Genomic DNA, 10,415 nt, shown 5'->3' with positions numbered 1-10,415 from the left:
CATGGGGGAAGGGTTGGGGCACAGGGGACACAACCAGATTATGGGAATTCTTAGGAGTTGGACATTTTCAGAGTGTCAACACTTACAGTGACTGACCTGAATTTGTTCATGATTCTTTTCTTCTGTAGCTTGACGTTACTGCCCCAATGTCTTTTGAAACGTGAAAGAGATTTAACGGGCAACTGAGTGAGCAGAGATGGGGGAAGATGGATAATCTGTTAGGAACCAGGAAGCAGAAGCAGACCTTCATCCAGGGCCAACAGGGAGAGAAAACTTTCCCCTAAGACCAGTGCCCTGCGAGTAGTGACTGGGATCTTAAAAGCTAGCAAGCTGCCATCTAGATGCAACGATGGATCTCTCCTCGTCAAGAGCAAAGAAGAATGAAGAAAACCAAAATTCATGGAAACAATTAGTCCTAGCAACTGGTACACCATCCTATCTGCAGCCTATACAACTATGAGACCAGAAGAACTAGATGGTGCCTGGCTACCACTGTCATCCACTTGGAAGGGGATCTATGTAGGAGATCCTTGATAGAGAGGGAGAACAATGTGGAACAAAACTCAAAATCATTTGGAGAAGAAAAAAAAAAAGGTGGGGACCAGGATTGCTGGTCTGATAGAGCCTGGTGTAACCACTGAGACTATGGCCCCTAGCTGCCCTTCAGGTCTGGAGTTGAACCCACACCTGTGGTCTTCAGCCAAACAAAATACAGGCATATGAGTTAAACATTTACCTCAAGTAGATATACTCCTTGGAGAGAACAATCATGGGAGAAAGAAGGGCTGCTTATGCACAGGGAGACAGCGCAGGGGGCAGGAGTGAATGGAGGGATGGGCACGGGAAAGAGGTAACTATGGGGAGGAAGTGGGAGTGGAGCTGTTGCATGGTTGTAAACTGTGGTCAATGACATGAGACAAAGTATATGTGAACTGCTGTATGGAAAGTGAATTTGCTCTGTAAATCTTCACCCAAATCACAATAAAAAAATAAAAATAAAAAAAGACCAGTGCCCTGAATTCATAATTTCTAGTCTCCTGAATTGTAAATAAATAAATTTCTGTTTGTTAAAGTTATCCACTTGTGGTTGTCTGTTACATCAGTGCTAGATAACTAAGATAATCAAAGATTGTTTTCTACAGATTGTTTGAGGAGAAAGAAAGTATTTTCTTCAAATTTATAGCAATACAGTAAACATGTAAATCATATAAGTAAGTATGTAAAACCTCCCACTTCAGTGTCTGTGTCATTACCTGGTTTTCTACCCATTCCTATTGGACCTAGGCTCCTGTCCTGAGTAAATTTCCTGGGTAGTTTCACCACTCCTTCACCCACATGACTCAGGTTCAAACTTCTCTCTTCTCTCACAGCATCATATGGTCTCCTGCCCCCAATTTTGGAGAGATGTGACACTCCTCAGTTTTCACTTGTTCCTTTCTGTGATGCACACATAACAGGTACTCCAAGTCAAATCTTACATTATCTTCCATTTTTCAATTGAAAGTTATTGTCATTATTTGCAAAGAAATAATGTATATCTGTTGTTAAAAGGCCAAAATTAAAACCACATGTAAATAAAGACATCACATATCTTAAGAGACATCTCCTTTTATTTTCATGTAGGTAGACGTTCCATGATTAATATGTTGCATATATCAGTGTTTTTCACTCTGGAAAATGTATCTCACTATAGGATTAGTTTTGTGAATCCTTATTTTATCTTCTTTCTTAAATCTACCTTAACAGCACTCATTATTATTTTTAATGTCTTAAATTCATATATATAATGGATGAAGGGATAAGCAAGCTATGGTACATCAATGGAATACTATTCAATGATAAAGAAAAATAATGAATTTGCAAAACAACATAGATGAAACTAGAAAGATTATGCAGAGTGAATTTAGTCAATCATAAAAGGGAAAATATGGTATAAGATCACTATGATAAACATTTTCACACAAAAAGAGATAGTCTGGTGGGTGGGGGTTAGTGGAAGGGAAAGTAATCCACTAACTACATGGTAGACATATATTATCTTGGGCAAAGGGGAAGGCAGTATAGACGGAGAAGATCAACAGAAAATGGTCAAGGCAAAGGAAGACACAGAGGATCACGAGAGTTAGAGGCAACAGAGGTAAATACAGATAGACACACAAGCTGAACAGGTGTGAGAAGGAGAATATACCCATGTATATATAAACTTGGCAGAGGATTTTTGTATATATGTATTTACATATGCTGGAAATAATCCATAAATACAAAAGTGCATACAGGGGACAAAGTTACGAAAACTTCTTAGCTGTAGCCAAAAACCTTTAGTGAATGAGTCATCTGGTCCGGGGTCTTAGCCTCATAGTCTCATGGGATATCAATTGGCACAACATAGTCCACAAAGCAAACGTTCTACATCCTTCTTTTGGTAAGTAGGCACAAGGGTCTTAAATGCTTGTGAGAGGCCATCTAAAGTGCCATCCAGAGCATAGAAAGCAAAGAAAATCAAAGGTACATTCATCCAATGGACTAATGGTCCATATGAACATCAGCCTCACTGAACACTGAAACCAGAACTAGATGTTGCCTGGCTACCACTACTGACCACTCTGAAAAGGATCACATTAGAAGGTCCTGGATAGATTGGGAGTAAAATGGATTAAAAAAAAAAAAGAACTCAGAATCATAAGAAAGATCAGGTTTATCTGTTGCATAGAGACTGGTGGAACTTCTTAGACTACGGCCCTTCCTGACACTTCAATCCTAGAACTGAACTCACTCCCTTGGCTCAATTTTTAGCTAAAAAATAGAACTACAAGATGAACAATAACATTAGGGAGGTATATTATTGTTATGTGCTGTTGAGTCAGACCTGACTCATAGCAACCCCTCCTTGGGTTTCTGAGGCAGTATCACTACGGAAGTAGATTGCCCCATCTTCCTTCCAAGGAGTGGCTGGTGGGTTTGAACTACCAGCCTTCTGGTAAGCAGCCAAGTGCCTTAGCCACTATGCTACCAGAGCTACCAGGGAAATATATACTCCTTAGAATAATCAAGCCAAGAGCAAAAGGGTAGCATTTGCCTAAGGACAAAGTTAAGAAGGCAAGAAGGGGCAGGAAACAAGGAGGAATGGAAATGATAAACACAGGCAGGAAATGGGATAAGTGATGTTACGTTGAGGGGATTGCAATCAATGACATGTATGAATTATTCAATGAAAAACTGTTTTGCTCTGTCAATTTTCACACAAATCACAATAAAAAGTATTTTCAAAAGAAAGAAAAAGGTATTTGCAATGGATAATTCATTGTTCTTACAAAATTCTATCATGAGGTCTCTGGTGGTGTTTCTGTCATGAAGGTTATATTTACCAACTAAAGATTATTCTTCTTTATTTCCAACTTTTTCATTATAATCATCAGTAATTATCAATACATTCTGATCATATGCTTGATCAATGTCAGATTGCAGAAGTTGGCAAAAATCTTTAATTCTTCATATTTGGCATTAGGGACTGTTATGTAGAATTGTGTAATAATCATATTAACTGGTCCTCATCATAGTGAGAGAGCTCTGATAGTGTAGTGCCTAAGGCACTTGACTGCTAACCAGAAGGCTGATGTTTCAAACCCATCAGCCACTCCTTGGAAGGAAGGTTGGGCAATCTACTTCTGTAGTGATACCACCTTGGAAACCCAAGGAGGGGTTGCTATGAGTCAATCAGGTCCGATTCGACAGCACATGACAACAATAACATCATAGTGAATGTATATAACCCTATCACTGACAGTGTTGTACTTCTGGATAGATCTTGAAGTGATGTTTTTGATAATGAATGCAACATCATCCCTTTTGAATTTGCCATTTCCAATTCAGTAGACCATATGAGTATTGTTTTATTTAAAAAGGCCAGTACCAGTCTGTTCTGATCACTAATGCCTAGGAATCAGTCTTTGTGCATTCCATTTCATTTTTTATGAATTCCAGTTTTCCTAGATTAATCATTTGTATATTCCACATTCTGATTATTAGTGAATATTTCCAGCTGCTGCTTCTCATTGTGAGTCATGGCATATCAACAAATGAAGGTCTCAAAAGCTTTACTCCATCCACGTCACTAAGGTTGATTCTACCTTGAGGAGGCAGTGCGCCCCCCTCATATTTTAAGTGCCTTCCAACCTTAATACTGAGAAGCTCATTGTCTGGCATTATATTTGACAATGTTCTGCTCCTATTCATAAGGTTTTCACTGGCCAGCTTTCTTCTGAAGTAGATTGCCAAGTCCTCCTTCCTAGTGTGTTAGTTTCAGCTCCGTTGAAATCTGTCCACCATGGGTGACCTTGCTGATGTTTGGCTTTAAAGAACAGAAATTTATTTTCTCACAGTTTTGGAAGTTAAAAGTCAAAATCAGGGACTTAGCCATGTTGATTTCTTCTTTGTCAGTTGCCCTCAGCATTCCTTGGTTTCTTGGAAATCCTGCCATGCACAGTAATTCTATATGTGATTCTTTCCAAGTTACAAAAGTAACAGACAAGGAATAGTAGCAAACACATATCAGGGAGGGCAAGGGCTGTGCACTGTCCTGGTTCTAACCTTTCATAAACTTTTGCAATTCATTACACTGCATTACAAGAACACACCCTACTCAGGTATGATCTAATTAACATAACAGAGAAAACTTATTTCCAAACTGGATTAAATCCACAGATATGGGAGCTAGGATTCAAACACATATTTTTTGAGGGACATAATTCAATTCACTACAGGTGGTGTTCACTTATACAGTGATTCTCTACTGTGAAGTTATGACTTTTTCTTTAAAAATAAATAATATATGGATGCTTACTCTGAGACTATGTAAAAATCTTTTTCCTGATTAAACATTCATCCACTAGTTTCAGCATCTGTTAATGATTCTCTAACTCTATTAGTTCTTCTATACTCATTAGGAGACATTCTATTATAGAAAGAGCTTTCCCTAATTTCCTCTCTAATTTATTTATTTAGTTATTTATTTAACTAATTTATTTATTTAGTTATATCAATGTGTGCTCATAAATTCCTATTCTATTCAATTCCTATTCTATTCAATTCCTATTTTATTCACTAAATGTGTTGTTTACTTTGATGCCAACATTGCCCTAGATTTGACAGATAGGAGTTCTTCAAACTCTACCAGTGTTTTTGATTCACAGATAATACAGTCATATTTTTAAACCAATATTTCCATTTGTGCATCATCCTATATATATATAGAATGTTTTGTTATAATTCTGAGTCACTGATTTCTCCATGGATTCCTGATTTCTCACTGCTTTGTGCTGCTGAAATTCCTTAGGCTCTTTAACATAGTTGTTATTATTATTTTATTTCAAGTATGCTTCTTATGTCACTGTTCTTACCATCTTAGGCTGAGTTCTGTATAAAAGCAAAACCAGTGAAACTTTATGTATGTATTGAGAGAGAAAGAGAGTTATCTCAAGGAAATAGCTCACACAGTTGTAGAGGCTACCGAGTCCCAAGTCTGTGGGCCCAATATCAGGCTGGAAGCTTTTCCTAATTCATGTAGCTTCAGGGGCAGCTGACAAATCCAAAATCAGCAGATAAGATGACCACTGGTTCACAAGATGTGAAATGAAAAATCCAAAGATCTGCAGGCAATATGGCAGGCAGCTGGTTCAAATCCAAAGAACCTGAGGTCAGAGGACGAGGAGCCAGATGCAGGATTCAGATTAAAAAACTACAAAGCTTTTCTAGAATGTACATATATATATATATATAGGAAATAAGCCACAGCCATGAGTAAACTCCCTTTTAACCAATTGGCTTCTCAAATCAGAGCTCATCATGAAAATGATTACATTTTATTAGATCTCATGATAGGGAATGACAACATAACTCCCAAACCACTGAAAATCATGGTCCAACCAAAGTGCCTTACAGCCTTAACCATTACACTTTTACCAAGATTGCATCTTTGGGTATTGCAAGGTGTTCTGTATTAGTAGTTATAATTAGGTCCAGACACAAGCAACAGAAAACCTAAAGTGCAGTGTCTTAGTAAGGTAGAAATTTACACTAATCTCTTAAATAAAATCAGTGCAGAGGTAAGTAGTGTGAGGATGCTATGTTGACTCTGCTGCATAAAGCCCTGTAGAACAAGCCATCAGCTATGTTCTAGGTAGCTGGATAGAGGAAAAGACCAAAAAGGAGAGCCAAAAATTATATGCAACAATTGCTAAAGGAAAGTCCCAGAATTCTGTCACATTATACATTTGTTTACTTGGCCAATACTTGGGCACATGACTAAACCTTCTTACATGAAAGACTGGGAAACGTCAATTTTTTTCTTAACCATCTCCCTTGCTAAAAATTCTATTAATGTATAGAAGGGGAGATGGTTTTGGTAACATCTAATAGCCTCCTCCACAATCTACCCCTTTAACTTCACAACTATCTCTGACATTCTTCTTCATGTGTATACAAATGTAAGCAAAGGGATAATTTTCTAAAATGGAAAGAGACAGTGGGAAATATCTAAAATATCCTTAGATAAGGTTGAGAGTTCAAGAGAAGCCAAGTTGAGTAATCAGTTTTAATGACTAAATGTCAGGGTATGTTAGACAGAAAGCAAATACAACAAAGGACTAGGAGCTGAATAAAATCTTAGAATGCAGTATGTTTATGGTGAGAACAAAAATGGAAACAAAGAGAGCAAATCTAAGAGAATTCATATGAACATGACTGAAGGGATCCCAGATTTTTTGATCTGCTGCTAATTGTCAGGCTTGAGTGGGAAAATCAATTGCTTAAAGAAAGATGGCAAGGTTGAATGTCTTCTGGACCTACGTTTTCATACATATAGGCCCCATCTTAAAACAAACATAGGCAGAGTTGGTTTTTTTGTTTTGATTTTTTTTTTTTTTAATCGTATGGCAGCTTGAACTATTATGGATTATTTCACAAGTATTATCACAATCATTTTGGAGACAGATTTATCCAAACATGGTGAATAAGTACCCACTGATGTTGAATCAATTCTAATTCATGAGACCCTATACACAGGTAGAACTGCCACATCATGTTTCCAAGGTGGCAACCTTTAAGAAAAAATACTGCCACATCATTCTTACATGGAGCAGCTGGTGAGTTAGAACTGCTATAATCTTTTGGTTATCAGCTTAGCACGTAACCGTTTTGTCACCAGGAGTTCTTGAGACTAAATACAGACCTATTATTTCTCTATTAGAACATTAGTTTCATTAGGGCAAATTTTGTATGTCACCGTTCATTGCTTTATTCCTAGCATGTAGAAGAGTGATGCATAGTAGACACTCAATACATATTTGTTGATTGAATGAATAAGGACATTAATATGTACCAAATTCTTTTCAATGCAATGGTTTTATTGTTTAGATGAAATAAGAAACTTAACATAGTCAATGTTAGGCCAAGGAAAAAGTTTATACTGTGCTAGCCTATTGTAGAACTAATATTCAAAGACTAGGACCTTTTGTCCTGGTGACGTAGTTCCTAAGACATTTGACTGCTAACCAGAAGGGTGGCGGTTCAAACCCACCAGCCACTCCTTGGAAGGAAGACTGGGCAATCTACTTCCATAGTGATACTGCCTCAGAAATCCAAGGAGGGGACACTATGAGTCAGATCCGACTCGACAGTGGTGAGTTTTTTTTTTTATTTTATTTTTTAAAAAATACTACTTTGGAAAGTGGTTGTCTCTTCTGTATATGTGTAGAACAAGGATTTCTCTATCCTTATTATACCAGGAAGCTCAAGAAAAATACCCTAAAGAAAACTATAAATTAAAAAAAAAAATAGGTCTTGACACCAAAACTGTTGTCTCACATTTTCCAAGGTAATCCAAGGAATGTCTTACTAAATTGCTGAAACAGATTAAGTCTTCTAGGATTCTCTTGAGTCCAACATTCAATAGGATGTGGAAAATGCAAATATTTGCAATTTCATTTTATTGAAGTAAGAAAAAAGAAGTTACAATACCCTCCAGGGAGTTAATACAGTGTTTCTTGCCTAGAATTTTCCACTGAGATTAATTGCCTGTATAGCGAACAAAGTGCCATGACTTTATATAAAGAGTAATAACCCTGTTAACATGATTTTGTTGTTGTTATGTACCGTGGAGTCGGACCCTACTTATAGTGACCCCTTCTTGGGTTTCCGAGGCAGCATCACTACAGAAGTAGATTGCCCAACCTTTCTTCTGAGGAGTGGCTGGTGGGTTTGAACCACCAGCCTTCTAGTTAGCAGTCAAGTGCCTTAGGCACTATGCTACTGATTTTAGAAGAAAATAATTTTCCACTTTTAAAAAGATTTAAAAAGTAAATCGCCTGTGGAAGGAAGATGGGGTATTCTACTTCCATAAAGATCTACAGCCTCAGAAACACAATGGGGATCACTATGAGTTGGAAAGGACTCAATTGCACTGAGTTTTTTTGGGGTTTTTTTCATTTTGATAAGACCCAGGCAAGCTAACTTACCACATGTGTCCATTTATTTCATTACTAGACTGCTGAACTTGGATATGCTCTGGTTGAATTTATGAGTCTTTGTTGTTGTTGTTGTTATGTGCCGTTGAGTCAGACCTGACTCATAGTGACCCCTTCTTGGGTTTTCCAGGCAGTATCACTACGGAAGTAGATTCAAATCATCCATTCCTTTATGTTATTCTTTTCTTTAATATAAAATCAACTGTGAATTTCTGTTTACCTAATTATGAATCTATTTAATTTTCCTATGTTGTTTTTTGGATAAAATACACAGGTGTGTTACTATTCTCTTTAGAGGTACTATAAAGAATATATTTAGTGGCTTTTAGACTATTTATTTATTTATTTATTATGTTCACAAGTATTAAATCATTTCACTGGAGTTACAGCACACAGAAAATCCTTCCTCAATTCACTTTATTTTATTTAACAGAATTAATTAACAATTAAAGGAATTCAACTTGATTCCATCAACGAGAGCAATGATAGTCATGAATCTGAGCAGTGAGCTTATGCCAAAGGTATTTATTCTGGTGAGTTTTTCTGACCATCCTTGCTTGGAAATGCTTATCTTTGTGATGGTACTTGTTGCTTACTTCTTCACACTGGTGGGCAACATCTCAATTATTGTGGAATCCAGGATAGATTTTCACATTGACATCCCTATGTACTTGTTCCTTTCCAACCTTTCCACCTTGGATCTGTGTTTTACAACCACCATCCTTTAGCTGCTACTAAACTCTGGACCAAAAACTCTATCACTTATGGGGGCTATGTGACCCAGTTTTATATATTTCATTTCCTGGAGGCAACTGAATACATCCTCCTAGCTGTGATGTCCTATGACATTACTGCTATCTGCAAACCCTTGAGGTACTCAGCTATCATGAATCAGCAACATAGAATCCTTTCCAGCCACTCTTCAGAAGGAAGGTTGGTCACTCTACTTTCGTAGTGATACCACCTCAGAAACCCAAGGAGAGGATCCAACTATGAGTTGGATCCAACTTAATGGCAGTGAGTTGAGTAGTCATAGCTTGGCTAACTCCTTGCTTCAATCATCTCTCACTGTCCAGCTGCCTCTGAGGTAATAACAAGGTTGCAATCTCCTTGTGTGAGGTCCCTGTGGTAATCAAAATGTCTTGTGTTGATACCACATTCAATGTAGCTATGCTTTCCATTGTGGGGACCTTCTATTCCCTGGTGCCCTTGTCACTTATCCTTGTTTCTTATGGATTCATTGCAGCCACCATCTTGAGGATTCAGTCCTCAGAGAGAAAAAAGACCTTTAACACATGTGATTCTTGTGTTATTGTTATATCTCTCTTCTATGGTCCAGTCATTAATGTGTATGTCCAACCCTCTGCTACTAACTTGCAAAATAAGAACAAACTCATGTCCCTGTTCTACAGTTTGGTGACTCCTATGCTTAACTCTTTTATCTACACTTTGAGAAAGAAGGACATGAAAGGGGCAATGAGGAGGCTTCTTGTCTCATTATATCGCTGGGGAAGAGAGCACACAAAACACCCTCCATAAGATTAACCAAAAACCAAACTCACTGCCGTCAAGTTGATTCCAACCCATAGCCACCCCTCCCTGGGATTCTGAAGCAGTATGTCTACAGAAGTAGATTGCCCAGTCTTCCTTAAAATTACCCCTTTATTTACCCTTCTCCAAAATTAGCATCCTTTATTACCTATCCAAACAACTTATATGTTTTCATACCACATTGTACAATTTATTCTTGATTGAGTATCATTTCAAGTGTGACTCCTAATCCTCAGTTTGTCTAAAATTTGCATGAGAGTAGAGACCATGTCATCAAGTTCCTCTATATCCATCTAGAGATCTTCTGTTAAATTAAAAAAAAAAAAAAAAAGAGCAATAAATGAA

At 37.5% G+C, this 10,415-nt stretch overlaps 1 pseudogene; it reads left to right on the top strand.

The window, feature by feature from the left end:
• The first annotated feature begins 9,010 nt into the window (after positions 1-9,010).
• Positions 9,011-10,058, top strand: LOC122151673 (annotated as a pseudogene).
• The last annotated feature ends 357 nt before the right edge of the window (positions 10,059-10,415 follow it).

Source organism: Orycteropus afer, unplaced genomic scaffold (assembly GCF_000298275.1).
Source record: "Orycteropus afer afer isolate SDZICR_OR568_19922 unplaced genomic scaffold, OryAfe1.0 scaffold00632, whole genome shotgun sequence".
Lineage (NCBI taxonomy): Eukaryota > Metazoa > Chordata > Mammalia > Tubulidentata > Orycteropodidae > Orycteropus > Orycteropus afer.
This window is presented reverse-complemented; position numbering and strand designations above follow the sequence as displayed.